Source organism: Alosa pseudoharengus, unplaced genomic scaffold (genome assembly GCF_046254945.1).
Source record: "Alosa pseudoharengus isolate Yale_2024_CS ecotype anadromous, Long Island Sound unplaced genomic scaffold, YU_APseudo_1.1 YU_APseudo_1.1_scf_22, whole genome shotgun sequence".
NCBI lineage: Eukaryota > Metazoa > Chordata > Actinopteri > Clupeiformes > Clupeidae > Alosa > Alosa pseudoharengus.
The window spans coordinates 12359030-12375904 of record NW_027468680.1 but is presented as its reverse complement, the minus strand read 5'-3'; positions in this window follow the sequence as shown (position 1 = coordinate 12375904).

The following is a 16875-nucleotide window of genomic DNA, read 5'->3' as shown; positions in this document are numbered from 1 at the left end:
AGGCCTATCCACTCAACTATAAAAATAAACCAGTTGTTTATGAGTGAAATGCATTTTATTTAAATTTCATTGGCCTCTCTGAATAAATGTGTAATAATCTAATATATCCCTTGTGATTATGTAGGCTACAAATGTAGGCTGAAGGGTAAAGCATAGCCTACTAAAAAAAACTAAGCTGGAGATTTGGAGTTGTCAAAGAATGTTTTGCAATTATTTCACTGGTCCGGCCCACTTGAGATCAGATGGGCTGTATGTGGCCCCTGAACCAAAATGAGTTTGACACCCCTGGTCTAGTGTTATTAATCCCCATGTACAAAATACTTCGGGCCCTATCATGACATTCTAGGGCCCTATCATGACATTCTAAAGTGCATCGTCACTCGTCAAAAGTCTATTCAAATTTAGTAGGATGTCCCGTTCACATTGGGAGGGGTTTCGTTCTCAAAAGTGGAGTGCATGGCGTAACAAGGTGTTCCTAGGTCTTTTAATCAGTCATATGGGTGTGTTTGGGGCGTAACATCATTTTAAACCAATGAGAATGACATCTGTCATTCCCTTTAAGGGCGCAACGCGCGATATGTCAAATAAATGCATCGGTATTTTGGCATTCAACGGCGCATTTGAAGGAGGCTGCTTGCGAGACCGTATGGAATAGTCATTCTTAAACCATGCTTTACTAAAACCTAGCATAGCCTTCACGCATTTGCACTCGTCTATTATTTGAACTCATTGGCAAAGTGAAACTAACTTCACCAAGGAGTCAGTCAACGACAAGACAGTTCTATGCAGTTACTTTCACTATTGACTGACAATGGGTTACCATCGAAAACATAGGCTGGAAAAAGCAACACTTACCCTAATGTTGCTCAAATGATTGAATAAAACAACATTTATCCTGCAGAGGAGTTGCTTATATCTCGTGACAGTGCGTCTTCAGCTGTGCTCCATATGTGTCTCTCGCCTCTCCCCTAATCACTTTTAACCGTCATTACCAATTTGCAAATGATGGTGAATAACTACTCATCATGAGATGTACAGTATTTCGTAATATCTTTATTCTAATTATGTTTACCATTGTAATCGTGCAATTTGTAATGCTTTGCATGGACGTGCGCTGGTGTGCGTTTATGAATGATAGAAGGATGGTGCGTGCACCTGCCAATATGACTGTTGACATGCGCTCTTAAAATAGCATATGAACACCGTGGTAAAGTTGGTTTTATATTGGACGTTGGATATTCGACACATTCGAAAAATCTATTTAGCACTGACTATGAGGGTCGAGTTTGTGTCAAACCAACTTTAATGTGTTTGAACAAGGCCTGCCTATATTACACAAAGCTTCTTTTGTCCAAAAACCCATGTTTTGATTTTATGATTTTTTTATGCTGATAAAAAATTTCAATCTATTATGCAGCTTCACCTTTTGACTTATCCATACTAAAACACATCTCCTGAACTCGTCTTACTGCCCTTTCTAGTACACAAAGCTCCTTTTTCCCTAAAACCTACTCTTTGATTTTATACAATTTTTAATGTTAAATGTTTCAAATCTATTATGCGGCTTGCCGTTTTGACCTACCCATGTCAAAACTCATCTGGTGAACTCGGATTACTGCTCTATATAGTACACAAAGCTTCTTTTTCCCAAAAACCCATTCTTTGATTTTTATAAATATTTTTAATGTAAAAAAAAATGCTTTAAATGCTTTAAATCTATTGTGCGGCTTCCACTTTCAACCTACCCATGTTAAAACACATCTGTTACACTCAGCTAACTGCCCTTCATAATACACAAAGCTTCTTTTTTCCAAAAACTCCCTCTTTGATTTTATATTAATATTTTACTATTCAAAAATGCTATAAATCTATTATGCGTCTTGACCTTTTGACCTACCCATGTCAAAACACATCTATTGCACTCAGGTAACTGCCCTACATAGTACAGAAAGCTTATTTTTTTTAAAACTCATTCTTTGATTTTATATAAATGTTTTAATATTCAAAAATGCTATAAATCTATTATGCGACTTCCACTTTCGACCTAGCCATGTTAAAACACATCTCTTGCACTCAGCTAACTGTCCTTCATAGTATACAAAGCTTCTTTTTTCCAAAAACTCCCTCTTTGATTTTATATATTTTTTTTACTGTAAAAATGTATATAAAATCAAAGAGGGAGTTTTTGGAAAAAAGAAGCTTTGTGTACTATGAAGGGCAGTTAGCTGAGTGCAGCAGATGTTTTTTGACATGAGTAGGTGGAAAGGGGAAGTCGCATAATAGATTTATAGCATTTTTAATAGTAAAAAATTTATATAAAATCAAAGAGTGAGTTTTTGGAAAAAAGAAGGTTTGTGTACTATGTGGGGCAGGTACCTGAGTGCAATAGATGCGTTTTGACTTGGGTAGGTCAAAAGGTCAAGCCGCATAATAGATTTATAGCGTTTGTTGACAGTAAAATATGTATATAAAATCAAAGAGGGAGTTTTTGGAAAAAAGAAGCTTAGTGTACTATGTAGGGCAGTTAGATGAGTGCAGCAGATGTGTTTTGAGATTGGTGGGTCAAAAGGGGATGGCACATAATAGATTTCTAAAAAAAATTTACAGTAATTTTTTTTATGTAAAATCAAAGAGGGAGTTTTTGGAAAAAATAAAGCTTTGTGTACTGTGTAGGGCAGTTACCTGAGTGCAATAGATGTGTTTTGACATGGGTCGGTCAAAAGGTTAAGCCGCATAATACATTTATAGCGTTTGTTGACAGTAAAAAATGTATATAAAATCAAAGAGGGAGTTTTTGGAAAAAAGAAGCTTTGTGTACTATGTAGGGCAGTTAGATGAGTGCAGCAGATGTGTTTTGACATGGGTCGGTCAAAAGGTTAAGCCGCATAATACATTTATAGCGTTTGTTGACAGTAAAAAATGTATATAAAATCAAAGAGGGAGTTTTTGGAAAAAAGAAGCTTTGTGTACTATGTTGGGCAGTTAGATGAGTGCAGCAGATGTGTTTTGAGATGGGTGGGTCAAAAGGGGAAGGCACATAATACATTTATAACATTTTTTTATAGTAAGAAATTTATATAAAATCAAAGAGGGAGTTTTTTGAAAAAATAAGCTTTGTGTACTATGAAGGGCAGTTAGCTGAGTGTAACAGATGTGTTTTAACATGGGTAGGTCGAAAGTGGAAGTCGCATAATAGATTTATAGCATTTTTGAATAGTAAAATATTAATATAAAATCAAAGAATGAGTTTTTGAAAAACAGAAGCTTTGTGTACATATATGTAGGGCAATTAGCTGAGTGCAACAGATGTGTTTTGACATGGGTAGGTCAAAAGGTCAAGCCGCATTATAGATTTAAAGCATTTTTTTTACATTAAAGAATATTTGTAAAATCAAAGAATGGGTTTTGGGGAAAAATAAGCTTTGTGTACTATATAGAGCAGTAATCCAAGTTCACCAGATGTGTTTTGACATGGGTAGGTCAAAAAGGCAAGCCGCATAATAGATTTGAAACATTTAACATTAAAAATTGTATAAAATCAAAGAGCAGGTTTTAGGGGAAAAGAAGCTTTGTGTCCTAGAAAGGGCAGTAAGCTGAGTTCAGGAGATGTGTTTTAGTATGGGTAAGTCAAAAGGTGAAGCCGCATAATAGATTGAAATCTTTTATCAGCATAAAAAATTCATAAAATCAAAACATGGGTTTTTGGACAAAAGAAGCTTTGTGTAATATAGGCAGACCTTGTTTAAACACATTAAAGTTGGTTTGACACAAACTTGACCATGGTAGTCAGTGCTAAATAGATTTTTCGAATGTGTCGAATATCCAACGTCCAATATAAAACCAACTTTACCACGGTCATATGAACAACTCACCATTGACTTCTGACCAGGTTTAGGTGGTGTATGATAGCGATTTTTAGACAACGCGCCAGGTCCCTCCCTAGGTTGTTAATTGCCACACCCCTGGGCGCAATGCTTAAAAAATAAAGGTGCAAAATAACGAATTCAACTTCGCGCCGGTGAATAACGAACTTTACGCCATGCGCTGGTGACCCAAAATACAGCCCCTAAAGTGCATCGTCACTCGTCAAACGTCTATTCAAATTTAGTAGGATGTCCAGTTCACATTGGGAGGGGTTTCGTTCTCAAAAGTGGAGCGAAAATCTGAGCGATTATCTTCCTGTAACTGTCATACTAATGTTGTACAGTAACTGGATTATCGTGTTAGCTGGTGAAGATGGCTGACTTTGCAGCTGGAGTTAACATAGCAACCTCCTGTTGCAGATCTGTTCAGCCTGCCGTTCACGTCTGCTTAACACAGTTTAATTTTAAATGTGACGCGATATGACAGCATTTGAAGTGTCAGGTCCTCTGTAGCTAATACCCACAGAGTAACATGAGTAAGGGCAGCAATAAACTAGATGTACCGCATAGCGGTACAAAATATGACCGCCTCTCAGTCCTGCATATTCTCTTCGCAAAAATAAATCACGCTTGTCAATTTGTCTCCATCTCCTACTCCTGCAACTCATGTGCATGTAAATGTGTGCATATGTGAGTTTGCTTTTGTAATAAGAGTGTGTGTGTGTGTGTGTGTGTCTGTGTGTGTGCATGTGCATATGCATGCCTGTGTTTGTGTGTTTATGTGTGTGTGTGTGTGTGTGTGCGTGTGTGTTTGCATGCCCACATGCGTATGCGTGCCTGTGTGTGTGTGTTTATGTATCTGCATTCATGTGGGTGGGTTTGTGCATGTGTGTGTGTGTGTGTGTGTGCTTGCCTGTCTGTATGTGTTTATGTGTGTGTGTGTGTGCTTACCTGTCTGTATGTGTGCGACTGTGCGTGCGTGCGTGTGTGTGTATGTGCGCGCATGTACGTGTGTGTGCATGTGCGTGTGTGCACGTGCGCGTGCATGTATTTTATGTGTGCAAATCACAAATTAGTGGGTATGGGTTAGGTTCATGCGGGCTCTTGAGACTAACATACCATAAATATTTTGTCATCTTGGGTGCAACGGTTCAGGTAGGGCTAGTTATTTAGGGGAGTGGCCACCAAGTTTCATGTTCCCTGGTGTTTCAGTAACCCAGGAATCACTGACCAAAATTGATGACAGTAAAAATAAAAAATAAAATTTCTTTTTTATATTTTAAATGACTTGTTGTCCTGATTCTTCCTGTGGATCTTAGTGGGCACTGAGGAAGCAATAATTTCATCGCTAGTTTTTCATGATTACTATTTCAATTGTTTCATATCAAAATTCACTACTTAATTATGTGTTTTATGTAGGCTAGTTTGTCGAGGACTGGTTCAGACACGTCACATCCATAACGTGAAACCGTCACATCCATAACGCCAGTTTTTCCTACATAATGCATTACGAAAATGACGAATAGTTTCAAAAACACACTTTTTGTGTTTGTAGAAAACCTCTAACAAATCTCTCACAAAAGTGTGTCCATTTCATGTCACATCCATAACGCTGATAAAATGCCTTGTATTCTTAGGATGAAATTGATTATGAAATTTGAGGATTTCTCAGTATTCAGAGGACAGAGGTTGCATTAAAAGTTATGCAAATTAATTCACTGATACTAATTTGGCATTTTGTTTACCAATATGAGTCCAATTGTCACATCCATAACGCTGGAACTGCCCACTAACTAAATCTTGAAACAAACGTGAATAAAAGGCACAAAATAGGTTGGTGTAAGAGTTATCTGTGTGTTTATGGGATTAATGTGTTCCTATTTTTTGCTCTTTCCAGTTTCCAGTTTTCTACTAACAGGAGTGTCACAAATGTAGGCACAGTCAAACTGCCCGTGGCTGACTATAACTAAGTTCGGCAAGCTTAACTTTACATGTCATAACATCAACTAAACATTAAGGGCCCTATCATGACATTCTAAAGTGCATCGTCACTTGTCAAAAGTCTATTTAAATTTAGTAGGATGTCCAGTTCACATTGGGAGGGGTTTCGTTCTCAAAAGTGGAGCGCATGGCGTAACAAGGTGTTCCTAGGTCTTTTAATCAGTCATATGGGTGTGTTTGGGGCGTAACATCATTTTAAACCAATGAGAATGACATCTGTCATTCCCTTTAACGGCGCAACGCGCGATATGTCAAATAAATGCATCGGTATTTTGGCATTCAACGGCGCATTTAAAGGAGGCTGCTTGCAAGACCGTATGGAATAGTCATTCTTAAACCATGCTTTACTAAAATCTAGCATAGCCTTCACGCATTTGCACTCGTCTATTATTTGAACTCATTGGCAAAGTGAAACTAACTTCACCAAGGAGTCAGTCAACGACAAGACAGTTATATGCAGTTACTTTCACTATTGACTGACAATGGGTTACCATCGAAAACATAGGCTGGAAAAAGCAACACTTACCCTAATGTTGCTCAAATGACTGAATAAAACAACATTTATCCTGCAGAGGAGTTGCTTATATCTCGTGACAGTGCGTCTTCAGCTGTGCTCCATACGTGTCTCTCGCCTCTCCCCTAATCACTTTTAACCGTCATTACCAATTTGCAAATGATGGTGAATAACTACTCATTATGAGATGTACAGTATTTCGTAATATCTTTATTCTAATTATGTTTCCCATTGTAATCGTGCAATTTGTAATGCTTTGCATGGACATGCGCTGGTGTGCGTTCATGAATGATAGAAGGATGGTGAGTTCACCTGCCAATATGACTGTTGACGTGCGCTCTTAAAATAGCATATGAACAACTCGCCATTGACTTCTGACCAGGTTTAGGTGGTGTATGATAGCGATTTTTAGACAACTCGCTAGGTCCCTCCCTAGGTTGTTAATTGCCACACACCTGGGCGCAATGAATAAACGTGCAAAATTCCGAATTCAACTTTCCGCGGGTGAATACTATTACGCCATGCGCTGGTGGCCCAAAATACAGCCCTAAATCACACATTAATTCTATCACTTGTAATATGAACGTAGCCTTTTTCCTACAACTAGGTGAGATAATTGGCTATGCCTGTTATACTGAAGTTCCACAGTTAGCTGTTTTACATGGGATATGGCAAGTCTGTATGTGCTGAATGGGTTGTAGGCTAATGTCTAAATCTACATCGTCTCGACATGAGTAAGTTACATACACATAATCAGGGGCGGAGCTACGTGGTGGCCAGGGGGGGCCACGGCCACCACTGGTCAAAGCTTGGCCACCCTGCTGGCCCCCCCAGCTCCGTTCAGTGAAAAGTAAAAAAGAAAAAAATAATTGCTGCCGTTTTCGACGGCACTTTGCCAACACTTTGCAAAGCAGGGACTGAACCAATTACTGCACTCTATCTACGACCATTGGCCCAGTCAGGAAGTGTAGCCCATGGTTGTGATCAAATCGTGATAGGCTAGGCCTAGTGCAGCAGCAGCAGCGGGACAATTCAAGTCATCTGTTAAAAACACTGACTACTACTTAACCTCATGCAGTAACAACATGAGTTGATGATGAGTTGGAACATTAATGCTAATAAGATGTTAGAATGTGTCACGAATCATAGCCAAGTGAGCTGCGTTGGGCTGTCCTTAGGTAGGCTCTGACATTGACGTGTGGGGCTGATCAGAAATAATCGGATGCCTGTGGTAACGCTGTTACAAAAATATTTCGATAACATTTGGGTGAAATGCAAGCATATTAGGCACATATCATGGCTCCAATAAAAGTAGGCTAATGGGGCCTATAGGCTACTTTATATAAAAAACATAATTTGCTGACTGCGTGTTGTTCTTGCCATATAGCTGGTCAGGCAGAGGCTGCTTTGCCTGAGTTCTTTGTTACATTGCTCCAGAACTGTTCATCGCAGCGAGATGAAACTTTAATTGCGTGACAGAGCAGAAGTGGGGCTTTCCAACGAGACTAAACTCTTGCCTGTGCGATCAAGTATGAAAACAAAAAAAAATCATGAAATTAAATCAAATTGATTCATAGTTTACCTGCGCACCCATTAGGCTACTCTCATTTGAATTACTCGCGAACCCGTGATCGCATAGATATGGCAAGCATATCAGAAGAAAGAGGAGAGACAGGGCTATCTATTGGTACCAAGTATATCGATGCTTCTGGTCTATAAAAACAGACAACGTGACTGCAAAATAACATCATGTACAAAAACCAACTATCGTTTGAATTAGGCCCTATTCACGAACCCGTGATCGATAGATATGCCACGCATGTCAGATGAAAGAGGAGAGCTATCATTTGATACCAAGTACATCCTTCTGGGTTATAAAACAGACGAAATGACATCAAAATAATAACTTCATATAGCTCCACTTACCCCACGTGTTTGTGTGTGTTAGTGGCAAGGCATGTTCATAATCCAACGCTATCATGTGTTTCTCTATGGCAAAGTATGTTCATAATGCGGTTTTGAGATCCCAGCAAATTCCTGCATGGCATCCAATTCGAGACTCACATTGCATCCCAATTTATTCGACAAAAAAACACCTTTTTGCCTTCACTTTGTTCATGACAATGCAGTAAAAAGTTGTTTTAGAATCATCATGAGTGTACACACAGAACACGCAAACTCGGGTTCAGTCAGGTCAGATCAGTTCGTGTCACAGATATGGAGCGCAGAAAGGGCATTTTTCATTACTAAATAAAAATGGCATTTATTTCAGTCTAGGGTTCTAAGGGTAAATTTCTTAATTCAGAGCCATGTTACTTACAGCCAAGTACTTAGAGTGGATATCAGAAAGAAATATAGTTTGGCCATCTATAAGATTAAATATCTGAATACAATATTTGTAGTATTTATTATTGTTCTTTAACATCATTTGAATAAGACTGATTAAGAAAGGTGCATTATGATAATGTACTTTTTTATAGCATTGGCTTATGGAAAATGATTTGGAGTGGACAACAAACTGACCTGTGTATCAGTGTTGGCTTTACACAATTTATTACCATTATTAAAATAGGCTATCCTAATCTTCAAAACTTTTTGAGTAGTTTTTAAATAGTAGTTTTGATTCCCAAGTGCCACCCCAATAAAAAGTCTGGACCCAGCTGGCCCCCCTTATAAAATAATCCTGGCTATACGCCCCTGCACATAATTCTTTATAACTGCCGTGTTGGTAAAATTATTGAATGGCCTGTACATTAACTAGATGTACCGCAGAGCGGTACAAAATATGATCGCCGCCCAGTCCAGCACATTTGTTCCACAAAAAGAAATCACGCTGAAAGGCCTATATGATTCTAACTGTCTCACTAAATTGCATTATCCACACTCAATTCTCACTGGTATCTGCTAGACAACAAGTACCAAAACATGATTAGTTCATAGATTTCACATGTAAAATTAATTTTATACAACCCCACCTCCATCTTGCCTGTTTATAATTCTGAGAAATTCTTGATTGTTTGTGTTATGTTTATGTTATGTGTGTGTGTGTGTGTGTGTGTGTGAGTGTGTGTGTGTGTGTGTGTGTGGGTGTGTGTGTGGGTGTGCGTGCGTGCTTGTGTTTGTGCCTGCGTATGTGCCTGTGCATGCAAGCGTACATATGTCTACTGTGTGAGTATGTGTCATACGTATGATTACTGTGAATGTATGTGTGTGTGTGTGTGTATCTGTTTGTGCACATGTGTGCACATGAAATGGGTTAACATGACCCCTGGAGGCAAACATACGGAAACAAATGGTTATCCTAGGCCCTACAGTTCTCAAGATATTCACAGAGAACTGTGTCTGCCCTACCCTCCTTTCGGGGGGTCCAGTCCAGCGGGGGGGCTACAGATCAAAACGAAAAATGACGGTTCCATGCTATCCATGTGGGGGTACATGCCCACCAAGTTTCGTGTACCCCGGTCTTTCAGTGTCCCGGGAATCCTTGTTGGTGTACGTCACTAAATGTACACATAAATTATTTTATTGTAAGGCCCCCCATGAACGAAAGTACACAAAACTTGGCATGCATTCGGAGGGTGTCATAATGATCCTACACTTTTAATTTCGTGCAGTTTTAACCCTGTCAGCCAGAGATATTGTGATGAAAACACCTAATTTTTTGCTTTTTAATTTTTAACTAGGTGGCGCTATACATGAAATAAGTGGTAATGGGATGGGTTGACGTGCCCCCTTAAGACCAACATACATAAAAAAGATGGACCTCCTAGGCCCTACGGTTCTCGAGATATTCACAGAAAACTGTCTCCGGCCACCTACAGGCCAGTTGGTGTATAGTAACATAAATTAATTTATTGTGTGGCCCCCCATGAACGGAATTCCACAAAATTTGGCGTGCATACAGAGGGTGTCATAATGATCCTACACTTCCAATTTCGTGCAGTTTTGACTATGTTAGGTCACAGATACCTTCAATTACAACACCTCATTTTTACTTTTTTGTGTTTAACTAGGTGGCGCTATACATGAAATGAGTGGTTATGGAATGGGTTGACATGGCCCCTTGAGATCAACATACAAAAAAAAAATGGTCCTCCTAAACCCCACGGTTTTCAAGATATTCACAGAAAACTGTGTCTGCCCTACCCTCCTTTCGGGGGGTCCAGTCAAGCGGGGGGGTTACAGATCAAAACGAAAAACGATGGTTCCATGCTATCTATGTGGGGTTACATGCCCACCAAGTTTCGTGTACCCCGGTCTTTCAGTGTCCCGGGACTCATTGACGGAAATTTGGGCATGCGAAAAAGAAGAGAAAAAAAAAAGAAAAAAAAAATCTGACTAAACCTATATGACCGCCGCTTCGCTGCACGGCGGTCACAATAACTAGATGTAACGTCAAGGTGTGATTAGGCTATCTGTCTTTGCCATTAGAATCAATGATATATGTATGTTAACTTGTTTTCCGCTAAAATGGGGCGTAATGCAGATTAAATGTAGCCTAACTTTATGATGATGCGCCTTTAGTAGGCTACGTAAAGGTATGCTGCACACACTTGTTTGGGCTTACGAGCCGGCCAAAGTGTAAATTCGTACAATAAACACCAACGCAACTCCCGGTCAGCTGAATGGTGTTTTAAATTGCTGTGGACACCGATGCCGACATGAGTGATGAGTGCGATGCACTCTGCTTTTAGACATTCATTATGACCGCCGCTAGCGAAGCGGTCATATAGGGATTGTCAAAGTTTTTTTTTTTTTTTTTTTTTTTTCGTCATCTACTTCCTGAATTTTTGGTCAACGATACCCGGGACACCGAACCACCGGGGCACATGAAATTTGGTGGGTATGTAGCCCCACTAGACTTTTACGGAAAAAAATCGTTTGGTCCCCGGGGGCCACTCCCCCTCCGCACTGGGCCCCCCGAAACCCAAAAAATGCAGTTTTTCCTAAATAACTACCTGAACCGTGGCACAGAGGATGAAGAAATGTTTATGGTATGGTATGTTGGTCTCAAGGGCCCACATCAACCTAGCCCATAATCACTCATTTGTGATTTGCACCCCCCCCCCGTAAAAAATGAAAATGCAATATCATTCTGCTTTAATAGCCCCTCTCTTCAGTTAAGATGTTCAGAACTGCACCAAATTTTATGTGTATGATTAACCTGACATTCTCTGGGGGTATGCCAAGTTTCGTAGAATTTCATCCATGGGGGGGGGGGTCTAAAAAAATTAAGTTATGTGTACATTTAGTGACTGTACACTCATTGGCCTGTAGATGGTGGTGCACACATATACACACGCACACACACACACAGGCACGTATACCATCAGTATCGCCAATTAGAACGGCCGATACATAATTACAAATTCAGTAGGATTAAAGGAAAACCAAAAAAAAACAAATAATTTGGCTGCATTTCCAGTATTGGCGTCACGTAGTCGTTTGTCCACTAGATGGCGCATCGTTGCAGTGAGACGTAATTTTGTTGGAAGTTAATCTAAAGTGGGTTGGAAAGACACTACGCTTCCTACAAGGACAAGACTGTACAATAGTTTACCGCAGAGAACGTCTAATAAGTGTAGGATGATTTCTGCATGACATGTAATTCCCATTTCCTCTTGAAGCCAAAATAAATCTGAGAATGTTTATCGGACATGCTTGTTTTTTACTGCAGGTAGGCTACGTTAATCCTATCAATAGCAGGTAAAATAATGTTAATGTTACCGTTAGCATGGTTGAGTGATGGAGGCCGATTTGATTATTGATGTATTTGTAGAAAACCATAAATGCATTTATAGGCTACCAAGCAAATTGATAACAGCACTAATTGTATCTTTCGACTGTCATCTCATTTGCTTATGACCATAACCTAGGCTACTAACGGGAGCTAAGTGAGTTAGCTGCTACGTGATGGTTTTCTAATGGAAAATATATAGGCTACCTGAAAGATAACCTGTCTATGATGCATCCTAAACACATGGCACATTTCTGCTCAAAGTCTCAAAAAGCATCTGAGTCAACGTTCATTCCCAAACACCCATATAGGCTACTTCAATCCTCTATTTTCAAAGGTGATTCAAGTAAGGAAGAGCATGGCTCAAAGTAAAGTAACTGAAACTACATAAATTCGTCAAAGTGAATAATTTGTGTCAACTCGCTGCAATGTAGATTTATTAACGCACATCTCCAAAATCAAATGCGTCAGCCTAATGTAATGTACAAGTTTTAAACCAGATGTTTTAGAGTGCATGTTGAGATGTATTGAGGGCAGGGCTGTACCTACACACATTTGTTGCACGTGCTACAAAAATCTTTGCGATGGATGATTTAGTACCAACGTTACACCGGTCAGATACAGTTTTGCCTATGGCTATACCGTGAGACTGAGGCGCTTTTTGTTTGTTCGAAGTGTGTGTTTAGGGTTTGAGAGGGGAGTCAATGTGCTTTGATTCCAGCTTGGTAGTTGTAGTCTATGCGATTAAAAAACACGTGTGTGTGAAGTATCTAAACAATGATAACGCTTTAATTATGGCTGCTTTAGCCACAGACCTTGAGCTACTGTACAGTGGGTTGGGTTCCATTTAGAAGTGTCCACTTCATTCACCCTTTCCGTGATTCACACAGCTACGTGAATGTATTAACCTACTACTGATATTGCCAGTGCGTGGATATCTCAATCGCAAAATTAAACAATATTTCTATCTGGCGCCTACCATGGACTAGGCTGGGTGAAAATCAAAAGATTGCGTCAAAAGATTGAGCTTAACCATGGACCTCATGGTTGCAAAATGCAAGGGAACATAAATCAACATATTATTTGCACAAACAATAACGGACAGTAGCTCTTTAACTTGGCCCGTTAAAATGTGTATGAACAGTCTCGCAACGCATTTCATGAAGGCCCTTTTGGACATGTCAGTTATTTGCACCACTGGGTAAAACGGCGTTTTGTTTTAGACTACTGGTATTTAATTTGTGCATTGACAATAAAGCTGAATATCATATGAACTAGATGACTAAACTTATGAATATGTAGAAGAAGAAACATTCACAAAAATCCATGACATGACCTCTCTTCTTGATAGCTGTTGAAAACTGCATGGAACTGACAGGGATTGTTTTGTTTAATAATAAATAAATAAATACATTATGCTGCTACCTTCTGCTTTTCCCAAATACAATGTAGCCTACAAGTGTACCTTTCATCAGTCCAGTTGCAATAGATGGACTGTGATTAACTGCCCGTACTTGTGATTGTTTAGAGATTTTAAAGGTTTTATAACAATGCTACACATTTTTTGGCAAGTGCTACAAATCTATTCACCTTTGCAGCGCCAGTAGGCAACTTTGTGTGCGGACACATTCCAAACAAGCATACACAAAAGTTTCAAGAGTGGGGGATGGAGTAGAAGATGGAGACAGATTCATTAATATGATTTATTTTCGCGGAATGGATGTACAGGACTGAGCGGCGGTCATATTTTGTACCGCTATGCGGTACATCTAGTTTACTGTACATTAGAGTCCATTCTTTTCAATAAAACTCTGCACACCAGCATCGCACTTTGCCGCCGGGTAAATCACGATTCAGTTATATTTGGTCGACGCTGCTCCATAAAATCCATTGTTCATCCAGTGTTTGCGTGTTAAAAACTTCGGCGCTGATGTGTGCAAGTGACAGTGCACCATAGACTGTAGGCCTATAAAATGGCAGTGCACTCATGTCGAAAAGTTCCGAAAATTTTTAACTGAACTCAAAGATAATGAATATAGTATTTACAGTGCATGAAAATGCACTGTACTGTTCTTCCTAGGCTTCTTATTACAGTGCATGAAAATGCACTGTACTGTTTGTTCTTCCTAGGCTTTTTAGAGTGCATGAAAATGCACTCTATTGTTATCGAATTTATTATAGTGCATGAAAATGCACTATACTGTTCTTCCAAGTCTTCTTATTACAGTGCACGCAAATGCACTGTATTGTTATTCCTTAGACTTCTTCCGACTTATTACAGTGCATGCAAATGCACTGTATTATTATTCCACGGGCTTCTTCCGACATTTTATTATTACAGTGCATGCAAATGCACTGTATTGTTATTCCTTTGGCTTCTTCCGACATATTATTATTATTCTTCCAGGCCCTAATTTGGCTTGAACCGCTTATCGTAGAAACTTGGTTCAAACTTTGACACGTAGCGCTTCCTGCAAAATTTCGTTCTATGACTTTTCATATTTCTACGACTTTTACTTTTTGAGATATTAAATAAAAACTAAACTTAAAATCTCCATAGACTTAACATTGGCTTTAGGACATCATAATAGGCTATTAAGGAAATAGAATGCAATCAACTGCACCTGTGCTCTCTCACTGACTGCCTGCAGCAACTTGAATGGAACCTCTTCTCTGTGTCCCTCTCCATTCAACTGAATAGCTCACTTCTCATCCCAACTTTCTTTCACTTCTTTTTCTTCACTTTCTCTCACCTTCTCTGTCCTTCTCTCTATTTCTCCCAATTTCAATAACTTTTAACTATTCTTACTTTTTTCACTATTTACACATTTTATAGCATGGTAACCACTATAATGACCCTAGCAACAACCTAGCAACCACTTTTATAGCATAGCAACCACTATCATTATCCTAGCAACAGCCTAGCAACCACCTTAATTACCCAAGCAACAACCTAGCAACCACTTTCATTATCCTAGCAACAGCCTAGCAACCACCTTAAGTACCCTAGCAACAACCTAGCAACCACTTTTATAGCATAGCAACCACTATAATTACCCTAGCAGCAGCATAGCAACCGCCTTAAGTACCCTAGCAACAACCTAGCAACCACTTTTATAGCATAGCAACCACTATAATTACCTTAGCAACAGCCTAGCAACCACCTTAAGTACCCTAGCAACAACCTAGCAAACACCTAGCAACCACTTGTAAAGCATAGCAACCACTATAATTACCCTAGCAACAGCCTAGCAACCACTTTATAGCACAGCAACCACTATAATTACCCTAGCAACCAACCCAGCAACAACTTTGCATGCACTGTATTTCCTTCAGGAAATGCTTTTCTAGTTATTACAGTGCATGCAAATGCACTGTATTGTTATTCCTTAGACTTCTTCCGACTTATTATTACAGTGCATGCAAATGCACTGTATTGTTATTCCTTAGACTTCTTCCGACATATTATTACAGTGCATGCAAATGCACTGTATTGTTATTCCTTAGACTTCTTCCGACTTATTATTTTTATTATTATTATTACAGTGCATGCAAATGCACTGTATTGTTATTCCACGGGCTTCTTCCGACTAATTATTACAGTGCATGAAAATGCACTGTTCTGTTATCCGAAGTATTCTTCTTCTTATTATTCTTCCCACCAAATTTCTGCGTCTAATTCAGCTTCAACCGTTTAACGTAGAAACTTCGTTCAAACTTTGTAACGTAAGTCTTGAAAAGCACACTTGAGGAATGTATTTTTCACTTTTGTAAACGTTATACTTTTTGAGATATTAACAAAAAACAAGCTTATTTTTCCCCATAGACTTTACATTAGCACTATGACATCACAATGGACTGATTAACTTGATTTGCACCTGTATCAACTTCCAGCTGCTCAATAGGACCCATCAAAGGGCCAGTTAAACTGATTGCACCTGTATCAACTGTTTTCTGCTTAACTAGGCCAACTCTCTGTGTCTCTCCATTCTACAAGGATATAAGGCACATTCCATCCAACTTTCTATCCATTCATCCTCTTCAAACCATTCACTCATCCACCCATTAAACTATCCATCAACATCCATTAAACAATCTGCCTATCAACATCCATTCAACTTTCTGTCTATCAACATCCATTACACTATCTACTGATACCAATAATTTTACGGTTAAAATTAATAATAATTTAATTGCCATGTGGCCCTTCTTGGTTTAAAACAAAGACACCCTCCCCTCCCCCAATGGAATGCTAATGTAGTGATTCAAGGGCTATTAGGTACACAGGACAAAGGATGCTACCTTGATATAATGTATCCATGTGTCATGAAATGTAAATGTATTCATGTTCGGTATCATTGTGATAGTCTCAGTCCAAGGATTGTAATGATTTGATTCTGATAAGTGATATTTCTGATATATAAGATATCTCTCCTCATGCTATTCTGATAAAAATTGGATAGGTGTGTGAGTAGGTGTGTCTGATGCCAACTGGAGAACCAATCATGTGGGCTTGTTTTGGCGCCATTTTCTTCTTTGTTTAAAGCATTTAAAAGTAACTAAACTGCAATGTTTGTGAGGATTTAGACTTTTATATATATTGAACATTTCCCCATAGACTTAACATTGGGCCTTTATGACACATTTATATCACAACAATTAGAATCTTGTGGCAGGTAGAGTTGCGACAACTCCATTGACGCTAATGTTCCATTTTTTTCCAACAATGGCAGCTAATGGAAGCCTCAAATAGTTCCCGG